We start from the raw sequence: 14,433 nt of genomic DNA on the forward strand, positions 1-14,433 counted from the left end.
CCTCAAAATAACACCGTACAAACCATAAACCTGTGGGTTACACTCTAGACTCAATCGTGGAGCTCCCCCTACCCCCACCCCCCTTCTGCCCCTCTTTCTCAAGCCCAGGACCCTAGGCCCCTGCCCTCTGCTTGATACTGGCTCTCTGTCTTGCCCCAGTTCAAATCCTTCTAACAGTTCTATTCTGGCTGTGTGGCCTTGGCCAAGGCACCTTGCCTCTTGCAGCCACAGATTTCTCATGGCTAGAAGGAGCCAAAAATACCAACCCCGCTTCTCAGGGTTGAGGTAATGGATCTGAAAGTGCCTTATACATTACAAAGGGCAATTCGATGATGAGGTATTTTGTTGCAGCAAGATTGAAAAAAAAATCAATGTCTCTCATTAATAGCTATAATTTATTAAGTGCCAACTAGGTGCCAGCCCTTATATTGAATACAGTAGATACATTTTCAATAGTCATAGAACGGTAAGGAAGACACTTGACCCCATTTTAGAAGTAAGTTGTCTAAAGCATTCGACCGAGTGGCAGAGTTGAAATCAGATGCTAGTGTATCTGCTTGCACACTTTGACACTCTTGCTCCCCTATTCTGCCTTACAAACAACGCCCTATATCACGCACGCATGTGTTCCTCTGGCTGTGTTTATCGCATTGCATTTGTAATTGGCTTGCTTGCAGGTTTTCTCTTCGAAGACCATGAACGTCTATGGTCCAAAACAGTATGTCTTGGGCCATTTTTGTGGCATCAGTTGTCACCTTGTGCATCCAAACAGCAAGCATCCACCGGAGGCTCACTGGTTATATTGTGTGGCTTTTCACCTTGTTGCTTCGGTAACCCTGCGTGGGCACGGGAAACAGAGCTGGCCGAGCCTTCTGGATTCTCCACCAACCGGGCTCTAAATCCAGAAGCTGTACCCACAGCCTTTCTTTCCCCATATTTCTAAGAGCTCATACATATTCATAACAAGAGAAAATACTGAGAAGAGCTATTTGTTTTCTTTACTAAACTGGCATCTCAGCAAATTTATAGCAGAAAGTGAATTGTCTGCTTCCTCCTGTGTGTTCGTAGTCTGAGAGTTGAAATCATAGCGGAGGGAGCAAAGAGATGTAGCCCATCTCCCAGTCAGAGTCGTCCTGAGGAGGAGCCATGCCGCGAGCATGCGCACCAGTGTAGTGGAGTAAAGGGCAAGGAAGAGGCTGTCCAGGGGCATGAGAAAGGCCGAAGACGTAACAGCCCTTGTGGCAAGGACATACCTCAGAGGTAGAGTGCTTGCTTAGCATGTGAAAAGCTCTGAGTTTGGTCCAGCACTGAAAACAAAACAAAAACCCCAACATTATTAAAATTTGTTTTAAAAAAAAAAAGGACTGTGGCTTGATGCTGGCTTCTGGGTGCCATGCTAAATGATGGTCTAACGAGTCCACCCAGATGCCCTACACCCCAGCCTCCAAGAAGAAGCAGGTTTTGCTTGACTTCATGCAGGCTTTGTATTAGACCCCAGAACCAGGAAACATTCATCATGTGTTAATTCATAGATTTTTGTCTGGTAGAAATGCAAATGATTTCTGTTTAGAACAATAAATAATGCAAAGGCTGCAGTTTCATTGCACTGTAGGATAATAACTGGTTTTGCATCTAATTTAATAAATTTGCCTCTCCATTTCCTTCCTTTCTGTTCCTCAGATGCTCCTTCCGAACTTTTAATATTTTTTTTAAAAATGTGTATGTGGTTGCTTGTCTGTGCACCGTGTGTGTGCCATGTCCACGGAGGCCAGAAAAGAACACGAGATGCCCTGGAGTCAAAGTTGCAGATGGCTCTGAGACACCACGTGGGTGCTGGGAACTGAGCTTGGGTCCTCTGCTACAGCAGCCAGTGTTCCTAAGACCTGAGCCATCTCTCCAGCCCCTCATTAGATACTTAATCAGCTTCAACATACTGTCAGTTCCCTTGTCGGTAAGGGAAACAGATCTCTGATCCACATCCTTTCTGTATTGGCAAAATTTGTTATTGGTTTGTTTTTCCTTTCGTGAGTGGGGGATCAAATCCAAGGCCTCACGCACACTACGCAAGCACCCTACTGCCTCACTGACCTCCAGCCCCGACCCTGGAAGCAGGGTTTGCGACTCCTTTGAAAATCAGGCCACTTCTACTCCACAGAACGTGCTTTTGATGAGTTCACCGCGCAGCAGAGGGAGCAGTTCACGGGAACAGAGCGCAGGAGCAGTCTTCAAAACCGTAACGTGAGCCCCGAGAGGGACTACACTGATAGAAGGACACAGAGCAATGGAGATCAGAATGCCAATGGTGGCACCAAACCACACTGCCCCAGCAGACTGAGGAATGCACAGGTCTGCAGGTCCAGCCCTAGCACCCCAAAACTGTGTTCCATTCCTACCACTGTCACACAGTAACCATCGGACTTCTGGATGTTGCTTGTTTACACGAGCGTCAATTTTCTATAGGATACAGTTAAATGTGCCCTGCCTGCTTTACAGGATGGTCTTGAAGCTCAAACAAGAGAAGGTATGGAGAAAGCCTTTATGAACTGCGGGATCTTTGCTGGTGAGAGGAAGCCCAAGACCCAGGGTGAGGAGAAAGACCTGTGCTGGGGCTCCTTGCAAGGAGGACACAAGAGCAGGCCCTGTGCCTCCCGGCTCTGTGCTGCTAAAGGAATCCAGGGCTCAAGGCATGTAAGACAAATGTTCTACCACTGGGCCCCACAGCCTTTGGATCCTTTCTTCATACAGCTAAAATTTCCTCTGCAAGTATGTGCCAGTGAGCAGCTTACATAGGAGTGTTTGCTGCCTGCAGTCTGGGTTGGATCCTCTGGCAGACAGAAATGGCACAAAGAACTAGTGGGACGTGTACTGGGCACTTCTGAGCTCCTAGGGAAGAAGAAAGGGGCAGGATCTGAAGGTGAATTTTGGCTCTGTCGCTTGCTAGTCATGTGATCTGGGGAGGTCACCTTATCTGTGTAAGCATTGTTTCTTCGTCTGTAAAATGGAAGAACACCAGAAGCCTCATTCCGTAGGACCAGGATGAGTGGTGTAAGAGCCACATTTAAAAATACACACACACACACATATATTCCTACATTACATATTTAGTTTCAACTTAAAATTGCTTGGGTTGTTTTGTTTGTAGATACAGATCAGTAGTAGAGCACTTTGCTAGCATATGAAGCCCTGGGTTTGGCCATCAAGACTACAGAGGAAATGTTGTTTATATGTGATGAGTATGGGGGCACACACCTACAATCCAGCACTAAGGAGGCTAAAATAAGAGGGCCATAAGATCCAAGACAGCCTGGGCTCATAGCAAGACCCTGTGTCATAAAACAAAACAAAACAATAACAACCAGAAATTAATAATAGAAGAAAGTACTAGGGTATGTGTTTGGCACCCCCAATGCCCTCAATATAGGCCAAGCTGTTTTTGTTTCGTTTGCTTTTTGCCTATTTGAGGCAGAACATAGCCCAGTCTATCCTCAGACTCACTATAATCCTCCTGCCTCAGCCTCTCAGGTACTGAGAGTCCAGGCCTGCACTACTGTGCCCAGCTAGATCAATCTTTTGATACAAATGAAGCACTTTGAAACTGGTTTGGTTTCAAGACACTTTTTTTCAAATGAACCATGCTGGCAGTTCAAAGTCCAATATTTCCTTAAAACAAAACAAAAGCTTAAAAACTCTTCAGAAGAAATGTGACAAGGGGTAAAAAGATAGCCACGCATGTACTGTCCTTACAGAACCCCAAATTTGTTTCCAGCACCCACACCAGAGAATTCATACCTGCTTACAGCCCCAGCTCCACAGGATGTGACACCTCCCCAGGTTCCTACAGTCACAGGCACACACACACACACACACACACACACACACACACACACACACACACACATATACACACCCCTACACGTAGTTACAAATACTAAAAATAGGGGCTGTAAGGATGGCTCAGTAGCTAAGAGCAGTCACTCACTGGCTGCTCTTTCAGAGGACCAGGGTTCAAATCTCAGCACCCACTTAGTAGCTCACAACCATCTGGAACTCCAGGTCCAGGGGATCCAATGACCTCTTTCTAACCTTCTCAAGTACCAGGCGTGGACATCATACAGAGACATGCATGTAGGCAAAACACCGATGAACATAAAATAAACGTCAAAGTTAAAAAATAATAAATAAAAATAAAACTTGGTATGCATGACTGGCTTTTTACATGGGTGCTGGGGATTCAAACTCAGGTCTTCCTGCTAATGTGATAAGCACTCTTCTCCACTAAGCTATCTGTTCAGCCCTTGATTTTGTTTACTTCCAAAAAAACCCTTGTGTATCCCAGGTTGGCCTCGACCTTCCGACCAGCTTGCTTCTACTTCCCAGGTGTTGGGTTTATAGGCATGCACCCACCACCAAACCTGAGTTTTGTGGCAAACAGTGAGCAACTCTTACAAGTACATCCAAAACTGTCAGCCAGGAACATTATTTAAGGAAACAGTATCTGCTCCAGCACTCAAGGCCAGATATGTATAACGGTTCAAGAACAATAGGAATCTTGGGGACTTTGCACATAAAAGCCCAAGCAGTTGCTGCTAACTGGCAAGCGGCTGGCCTTTGCTGTGGTCCTGCAGGCTTCACACCAGCAACATCCAAGGCCCTGGCTCTTTCTGAGATAAGGTCTTCCCACACAATGCTGGCACTCACTGTGTCGACCAGGCTGGCTTCAAACTCACACCAGTCCCTTGTTGCTGCCTCCTGAGAGAGCGCTGGGGTTGCAGGGCTGGGCCACCACGCCCAACACTAGGTACTGCTTTTGGATGAATCACGTTGAGACAAAGAGGGGGCGAGGGAGGAGGACAAGGACAAAGAAGGTCTTCTGTTTCTGGAAGTGGCACGGATGACGTCTGCTCACATTCCAACGGCAAGGAGTGGCACGCGTTTCCTTCCAGCTCAGAGTTCTGAGAACTGTCCTCCGGTTCAGGAACTCATGGGAGCTGAGTCGGTGAGGACACAGCCAGTCTCTGCCGAGTCTGCGGTGGCTGTCGGCTCCCTTTATCTTTGCATTCACGTTTCACTGATTAATGTCAATACCAAGATTGGGAAAGTCTGATTTATGTAATAGACGGCCAAGTTACGTAACGGCAGTAATAAGAACAGCTCCAAGTCTGGAAACAAAAGCAGCTTGGTGAGCGCAGCTCTGATGGGAAAGATGTTAAACAGCTCTGGAGAGCAGCCAGGCTTGCGTGGTTCCTGTACCGAGGGCGGACATCGTTCCAGGTGATGTATTGGAGGATGTCGGCTGAGTTAGTGGGTGATAAGTACTGGGCATCTAGGCACTTTCTACTGTTTTTACCTTGTAGAGTTTTAGGGACTATTAAGATAATCTGCACAAGGGCCTTTCTCTTTATCAGACTATACCTGTAGTCAGCTTCAGGCCTGTCTGATTTGTCCTGTCAGACCTGTCCTGACTGATTTGTTGTAGGATGCTCAGCAGTATCTCTGTCTTCTACCTAACCCGTGTCAGCTGTAGGTGTCTATATGTGATATCCAAAAGCCAGAAATGTTCCCAAATGGGGCCGTGTAGAGTTGTAATCCGCTGCCCTGTGTGTGCGCAGGGTATGTTGATGTCTGTTTACATATTTGGGTACGATTGCCCAGCACGTGTGGAGGTCAGAGGTCCATGGCGGGTGCTTTCTTCTATTGTCGTCCACCTTACTTTTTGAGATAGTCCTCCCTGCTGAACCTGGAGTTCACCATGTTGGCTAGACTGGCTGGCCAGGGAGGCCCTGGGGTCTGATTGTCTCTGCCCTTCCAGTGCTAGGCTTACAGTCCCGGCTTCTACAGGGTCCTGGGCGTCCATGGGCAGATCTTCAGGCTTGCTCATCAGCCTGCTCACTTGACCCATCGAGCCAGCTCCCCAGCCTGGCGACCCCTGCTCTCTATGATGCCAGGCCTTTACCCGTAATTGTTACCGTAATTTCCTTCTCAGTATCTCCCCACCTCCACACTCCACTCAGGATTCCTTGGCCTCAACCATTTTCCATGAAATTGGCAAATGAAGTTAACAATAGCCTGGATTCATGAGGCCTTTTGCCAGGGTGTTTTGTTTGTTTTGGTTTGGTTTTTTTCTGATTGATCTTATGTGAGTGATTTAAAGTAAGATTGCCCTCTGAGAGTTAAAGAAGTAAGCTCGTGCACAGTAAAGGTAGAGTGCTCTCAGGAAAACATGACTGAAGAGTTTGGAAATGCCTTGGACTTTCCTTTGAATAAGCAGGATGCCCATCCAGGTCTATAGCTTGGTAAGTGCAAACTTAGTATTGTATTCTTTTTGAAGAAAGATGGACAGAAATAGAGGACAATCTAGGCTTGTTTGGTTTGTGGTGGTGTTGTTCCTGTGACCCACTAAGGAAAATATTCAGATGCCAGTATCAAAAATGTATGCGCTGCACCCACTTATGCATGAATGCACACGGGTATGTTTTTTCTGCACGGTGACTTGCTAGGTACTGCTGAGCTCAGTGGCACATCATTTAATCCTGGCACTCAGGGAGGAGAGGTGGGAGAGCAAGACCAGCCTGGATTCCACAGTAAGACCCTGCCTCAAAAACAAAACAAACATAAAAACCCTCCATGGGTGTGTGTGTGTGTGTGTGTGTGTGTGTGTGTGTGTGTGTGTGTGTGTGTGATATCAAATGTATGTATGATGGACACTGTACATCGCCTTCTAAAACCTTGCTACTAATTTATATTTCGCTTATTACAAGGCAGTATGTGAGAACTGGCCACGATGGTGTGTTCCTGTAATCCCAGCACTCAGGGGGACTGAGAAGCCTGCCTATCTTGTTTCTGTTGCTGCTGCTGTCATTTGAGAAAGGTCTTGCTGTGTGGGCCACGCTGGCCTCAAACTCTGAATCTCTGACTCCCTTAGCCTCACACAGGAGGATGCAGGCAACCTACAGACCCTGTTTCTAAAAGGGGAGAGGGGCCAAGGAGTTGGCACGGACACTTAAGTGCTCGCACCCAAGTAAAAAGCTGAGAGTGACAGCACACGTTGGTAACCCCAGCAGTCCATGGAACAGAGACAGATCCTTGGAGCCAGCTGGTCAGCCAACCTAGGTGACTCAGTGAGCTCCAGGTTCAGTGAGAGAACCTGTCTGTAAACACAAGGTATGGAGCTCCTGAAGGGAATGTCTAAGGTCAACCTCTGGCCCCCAACCAAATGTGCACCACACGTATGCGTGCGCACACACACACACACACACACACACACACACACACACACACACAGAGAGAGAGAGAGAGAGAGAGAGACAGACAGACAGACAGACAGACAGACAGACAGAAACAGAGAAAGTAAATAAATAAAAAATAAAAGGAGGGGGCTGGAGAGATGGCTCAGCGGTTAAGAGTACTGGCTGCTCTTCCTGAGGTCCTGAGTTCAAGTCCCAGCAACCACATGGTGGCTCACAACCATCTATAGTGAGATCTGGTTCCCTCTTCTGTCATACATGTGAATAAAATACTCATATAAATAATAAATAAATAAATACTAAAAAAGGATATGTGTGTGAGTTCATTTCCCAAAGCCTTGATAATATAATATCCTACATTTTATCTTAAACCAGTGTGATGGCTGGCAGATGTGTTTCTAACTCAGTGTTTTGTTATAAGTTATCTTCGTAGTACACTGTATTCTTATCCATTTGTAAGGAGCCTTTTATATATAACTGATAGTAACCTATTTCCTAGTTTATATGTTACACTTTCTTTTAGCTTATTGCTTATATTTTTTATTTCTTTTTATTGTTGTCTTATTTTGTTTATATGTCTGGTTTTTGTTTGTGGTCTTGAAACAGACTGTCACTGTTGGAGCTCAGGCTGGCCTTGAACTAGCAATTCTCCTGCCTTGCCAGTGTTGGTCTCAGCACTTGTCATTTGATTAAAATAAAGCATGAAAGTTTTTATTTATTATGCTTACTGTGCGTGCGTGTGTGTGTGTGTGTGTGTGTGTGTGTGTGTGTGTGTGTTGCACACCTTTGCACGTGTGTGGAGGCTAGGGGGACAGCATTCAGGAGCTGGTTCTCTTCTCCTACCCTATGAGTCTCCAGGGTTTGAACTCACCTCATCAGCCTTGGTAGCCGCCATCTTTACCCACTGAGACATCTCCCCAGCCCCTTGGGGTTTTTGTTTGCTTGTTTCTTTCATAATGTCCTTCTTCAAAAAGGAGTTTAATACTTCTATACCAAAAACTTTGATAATTTCTACTTTGAGTTCTTGTATTAGTGACCAAACTCTTTTTTAATGTTATTTTCTTACATTGCCTTTATATTTTGGGTTTTCCCTCCATATATGTATGTGTGTGTGTGTGTATGTGTGTGTGTGTGTGTGTGTGTGTGTGTGTGTGTGTAATGCAAATATATGTATGTATATATACACCTATACACATATGTCTATGCAAATAATATACATACATAAAAATATATGTATTTATATAAGCATATATAAATAAATATATAAAGTTCTCTATATAAATAAATATATTTAGCTCTATAATTCACTTGAAATTTTATTTTAAGATATGGTATGAGGCCAGGCATGGTGGCACACGCCTTTAATCCCAGCACCTGGGAGGCAGAGGCAAGTGGATCTCTGTGAGTTTCAGGCCAGCCTGGTCTGCCCAAAGCAAATCCAGGACAGCCAGGGCTACACAGAGAAACCCTGTCTCTAAAAACAAACAAACAAAAAAGATATAGTGTGAGGCATAAATTATATGCCATTTTAAATGAACCTCTATTATTTTCATTGGCTGATGGTGATGTCGTACTTTGCATTTTTATTGACACAATAGCTGTATACATTTATGAGTTTCAGGATATTTTGATGTGCACAGACAACATTTATTTGGCAAATGGGGTGATTAGCATCCCCATCGACTGCAGTGATTATCGTTGGGAGCATCCAGAATCTTCTGTTTGAACTATTTTGAAATGTAGAATAAATTATTGTTTAACTACAGTGACACTGCTGTACTGTGGAGGGCTAGAACGTAGCTTTGCAGGTCCGGACACAGGGCTCCCTGGCACACAAACACACAAAGGCAGCACTCCATTACTGAGCTACAGCCTGGTCTCCCTCTAACCAACCTGTCTCTATCCCCTTCTCCCCTCTCCCCTTCCCAGCCTCTGCTAATCACTCTCCTCAATAAAACAAGCACCTATAAGATCCCACCATTATGAATCAAACACGCTGTTTGTCTTTGGTGGAGTGCATCATCTCATTCCATATAATGTCCTCCAGAGCTGCAGATACTGCCACAAGTAACAAACTTTCGTTCCTTTTCAAAGCTGAATAGTAACTGTCACGTGCGCCTCGATTCCTTTCTGCATTCGCCTGTTTGGTGAGTCTATAGGTTGACTCCATGTCTTGGCTACTATGAATAGACACCTGAGGACACAGGGATCCTCGGTCACCTGTAGAGGGACTATTGATCACAATGCCATACTGTTTTAGTTCTGGAGCTTTGGAATTGGTTTTGAGGTCTTCTGTCATTGTTTTTTCTCTTGGCCTACTCTTCTTGAGCCCTTTCTCCTCCAAGCTTTTAGATTTGTGTTCTGTGTTGCAAATGGATGCTCTCATGCTCTGCCTCGGGGTGTAGTCGCTCACTTCTAGCAGATGCCTGGCAACCACTGGGAAGGTAGCGTTCCCCAAGCACGTACATGTGAACATGGTGGGCTATCTGGCAGTTCCGCCCATGGAATTCTGCTAGGAAATAACTAGCTAGTTATTTAGAAATAGGACCTGATGAATCTGGAACAATCACTTTAGCCAGATCTTTGTTGCTTAGCAGCGACTGGGCTGTGCCAACTTTACCTTTTGTTTCTTATTCCACTGCAGGAGCCAGACTTCCTTTCTCATGTTTGCATTCAAACTGAACACCCTGCCCTTTCCACACACTTGTTTCCAGTCAAAGAAGGTATTTATGGCGGCACGCATCTGATACTTGTTTGGAGCCTGTGCAGTGGGGAGCTCTCTGGAGAACTCCCAGTTTCCCACTTCTCACTTAGACACATCCCCAGCTAACCAATTTCTTCCTTTCCTAATCTGGACACTGAACCACAGAAAGGGCCTGGCAGAGAATTCAACTGTTTCAATTTAGTGAAAGCAATAAATAATTTCTCAATATGGCATGTGGAGGCCTGATAGCAGCAGAGAGGACGGTGTTTTACAAAGGGTCTGGCCAGGCACTTGCTCTGTGTCTCTGTGTGTTTTCAGCCGGCAGCCTGCCACTCCCTTGCTGCACTCAGTGCAAGGGTGCAGGGAAGAAGTGCCAATGCCAATCCCACTGCCGTTCTGCACTGGTGCATCCCCTATCCTCAAAGCTTTCACCTCGGTGAGGCAGTCCATGAGGGGGAAGAGGACCCAGACTGTGCCATCGGTCACCTGCCCTTGAAGGAAGGGGTCTCCACATCAGCATTGCATTCCGCTTCCGCAAGAGCTCATGCGCTACCTGCACTCACAAGCCTTCCTGTTCTAACAGTCTGCAGGCGCCAGATTATCTTCCTTGAGCTGTATTGTCTTAGAGTAAAACTCCCCAAATATGGTGGTGCGAGGGACCCATGTGCACGTGCCATGTGCCTGGGCAAGATTGTGCCATATAGGAGAGATGAATGGGAAGCAATGCAGTTTGATTGCGGGGAGTAAACTTCATCTGAGCTCATTTTAAGAGCAGAGGCGGAGCTTCACTGGCAGGTTCTGAGGGTGCTTCATAAAACGAAGAACACGAGACAATCGAGCTCTGCAAAGCCGGGAAGTGAAGTGGCAGCCTCTCCCTCCCAGCCCCGCTTCCTGACAGACCTGCTCTAATCCAGAGGAAACCCACAAGAAAATGACAAATGATTTGTTAAAATGTAAAGAGATCTGTGAGACGTCCTAGCAAACAAAGGCGCTTGCTGGGCCACGCTAATGACCCGAGGTTCAGCCCTGGGACCCATGTAAAGGTGCAAGGAGAGAATCAGCTCTACAAAGGTGCCCTCTGATCTCCACACATATGCCATGGCACATGTCACCCCCCCAAAAAAAAATCCAGAGCTTCCTCAGCCGCAGAGTCACTGAACTTCCCAGTTCTAGGTAAGGCAGGGACTCTGACTGTCCTGGACCCAAAATTTTGAGAGGGAGGGAAGGAAGGGGAGAATCACACACAGAGGTGGGGGTGGGGGTGGGGGTGTGGGGCGAGGGATGGAGAGACAGACAGACAGACAGACAGACAGACACAGAGTGAGGAAGCAGGAGGGAGGGGGAGGGGGAAGGGGGGAGGATATGCCTGGTTTTAAGTGTAAGAGGGGTCATCTGGTTTTGCATCCCACCAACTTACTTTAAGAAATATGAAAAGGTGAAAAATGGGGTTATGTCTTCGTGAGCAGGGCAGGAAAAAACAAACGACTCCCCAATTTACCACTGAAACATATGGAACCTGCAAGCCTGAGGCAGCCCCCTGCTCTTTGGTGGACTTACTTAGCACAGGGCCCTCTACGAAGCCTCTGTGTTGAGTGTTGCTGCCCTACCCAAGTGTGTCTGTGCAGCTTTTAAATCCCCAGCCGTGCTAACGTTGCTAGTGAAGAGCGGGACGGGAGGGATGGGGGTGGGGGGGAAGGAGGCAGAGACAATTACCTCAATGTCTCCTGTTGGAACAGAGCGAAGACTGCTATGGGGAAATGGTATCTCAGGGACACCAGCCTCAGAACACCCAACTATTTGCACATTTCCATCATGGGGACAGTTTCCACTTCCTTGATTTGCCCTGACCCTCTGGGCTGCCTCCCACTAGGAGCACGGACTGGAGTTCAGACAGGGATGAATGGAGAATGCTTCCACAAGAGGGTAGGGCAGCTCGTAGGGTTTGCTTCCAGGAGACTGCACGGGAACTCCGGGGGGATTTGGCATAGAGAGGAACCACACCACAATTACCATGTGTGGGGCTGGGCTGACCCCAGATCTATCTGCTGAGTTCCAAGGAGGTGGGGCAGAGAGAGGAACCAGCAATACAAAATTCATTCGGACTCCTGAGTCAGGAAGCTTTTTGGGGTCCTACCTTGCCTGAGCCACTTGACAGCTGTGGGACATCAACCAAGCAACCTAAATGTCACTAGGACCCCGTTTGGTCTGTCAGATGGGAATATCGTCTAGTGGCGTTGTCGAGAATTTCTAATGGGATGGTACTTCCGGAGCATCATGACTAACACTCGCCACATTGTTCACGTGATGAAGTGATGCTGGACAGTTAGGGCTGGACCTCAGAGACAGAGAGCATATCGGGGCTCAGGCCCTGTTTGATTCCCTGCCACTGTGGGGGATGGTGGCAGTGGCATGGGTTGCATTTGTCAGTCAGCCTGTCAGTAAATTGTTAGATTATTTTTCCAAGCACAAGATGACTGCACTGTATGTTCTGGGTAGGGGTAATCTCCTAGACGCGAGGCAGCTAGGAGGAGGAGGAGGGGTACAAGTCATCGCAGGACACTGAGCCCTTGCTCTGTATCAAACCTCCTGCTCTGAAAGAGTTTATCTTCACCCTGCAGCACAACTCCACGTGCAAACTTGACAAGCACCGCACAAACAAGCCAGCGGATAAAGAAATGAGGAAAGAAGACAAGGGAAACGCAGCAAAACCAGGAAAGAACCCAAAAAGCCTGCGGAAGAGCAGTATGGGAAAGGGGCCTCAGGATGGCCTGACAAGCCTTTATTAACAGAAACTTCTGGAAGCCTCGCGCAACACACCCCCCCTCCACAACTCCCTACATCTCTTTACATTTTCCCCAAAGATAATGTTCACTTTGATGTTGGGAAGCCTCGGTTTGTTTTGTGTTTCCACGCTCCATAATTGAATGGTAGGCCATCCTTTTGTATTGCAAATTGGCCTGACAAAAAGGAACATTATAACTTGTGAAAAGGCAAACAAAATCTCCCGGCTCTGAAATTCTCCTCCTCAAATGCTGCAGTTCCTCAAAAACAGGGCTGGGGGTTGGGAGAGTTCACTGGGCTCCCTGCCTTTTGGGGCACAAGGCCAAGGCTCTCCAGGGACACTGAGTCCCTTTGTTGGCCCCTTCCTTTCAGGCTGGCTGGCACTAATCTTCCTGAGAGTCTGGAGACTGAGGATTTGTGTGCCCTGCTTCCAGGTGCCACGAATTTGGTGCAACTTGAGCCTGGATCCTCTGACTTCACAAAGTATTTTGGGGGTTTGAGGGCCATTATGCTGTGCCCATGCGATGACTTCCACGGCTCGGGCGGCATCTGGGTCCCTTTCCCGTTCTTCCCTGCTCCATCCGTGGACTTTCCTGGGCATGGACATTAAGGACCTGGGCCTCGTTAGAAGGCCCCAAGTGGAGGTCCTCCTGGAGAGCCCTCTGTCTATCAAGGGAGGAAAGCAACACAGAATGCACAGAGGCAGCCATTTGAAGCTGTCCTATATTTCTCCTGGCAAATGTGCATTCCCAGGCACACACAGCCTTTCCCCCTTTCAGGCCAGTTGAGGGTGGGTAAGTGTGTGATTTGGAGGTGTGTGTGCGTGTGTGTGTGTGTGTGTGTGTGTGTGTGTGTGTGTGTGTGTGTTGGGAGTTCCTTTCCGGTGAGCTGCTTAAAATGGGTCCTGTGAAAAAAGGAAATCAGCTGAGTGCAGGCGGCTGACCCCCAAGTCGGCCAAGTCATTCATTAATTCATTAATTTACCTCAGACTCACTGGGCTTTTTGCTGAGTGGGGGGGGGGGGCAGGGGGAGGAACGGACCTTGCAGGGAGGCTGATGCAAGGCAAGGTCCTGCTCAAACCCTAGAAAACCAGGACATCGTTCGCCAGCGCAGGGAAGTAAGAGTTGTAACCTGCATTGCTTTGATCTCAGCCCTTGGGCAGCAGAAAAGGACTCAAGTTTGTGGAATCTGAGAAAAAAAAAATTTAATCAATGCACAACAAACACAGGCAGGACTCAAAAATAACTGGAATGTGGGATCTGAGTGCCAGTCAGAACCGGCTTCCTCTCTGTTGTCTGCTTCTGCCTACATGCTATTCTTTCCATAAAGACTAGTAGCTCTGTCTGGTTTGATGGTACACTCCTAGGACCCCAGCCCAGCCCCGCCCCGCCCCGCCCCGCCCCATCCCTGGGAGGCTGAGACAGGATGATCATGACTTCTGGGCTAGCCTGAGCTACACTATTTAAAAAGAAAAAGAAAATTGAAAAAGACTAATTCTATTCATATGCAGAAAACCCAGGGAGCAACTCCCAGGCCTAAGAACACTCATTTCTTTCTTCCTGCTTGAGAAAGCCGTGTGGAGCTCCCTTGGTCGGTGGGCTTTCTGTGGGTGCCTTTTTTGGGCCAATGTTGTAGTAGTGATCTGCTTTCTAAAGAAACCATTTACTCAATGGGAGAATAGAGGAGCAACAAAACAAAGGCAGG

The 14,433-nt window shown here is 47.2% G+C and overlaps 1 long non-coding RNA gene across 1 annotated transcript; it reads left to right on the forward strand.

Moving 5' to 3' along the window:
• Window positions 1-4,699: 4,699 nt before the first annotated feature.
• On the forward strand, window positions 4,700-14,071 carry LOC311603584. Its single transcript, XR_014781139.1, has 3 exons — window positions 4,700-5,271; window positions 9,889-9,967; window positions 12,567-14,071. It is a non-coding gene; the product is annotated as an uncharacterized lncRNA (long non-coding RNA).
• Window positions 14,072-14,433: the final 362 nt, after the last annotated feature.

The sequence above is a fragment of the Acomys minous genome, assembly GCF_964271855.1.
Source record: "Acomys minous genome assembly, chromosome: 1".
In the NCBI taxonomy this organism is placed as follows: Eukaryota; Metazoa; Chordata; class Mammalia; order Rodentia; family Muridae; genus Acomys; species Acomys minous.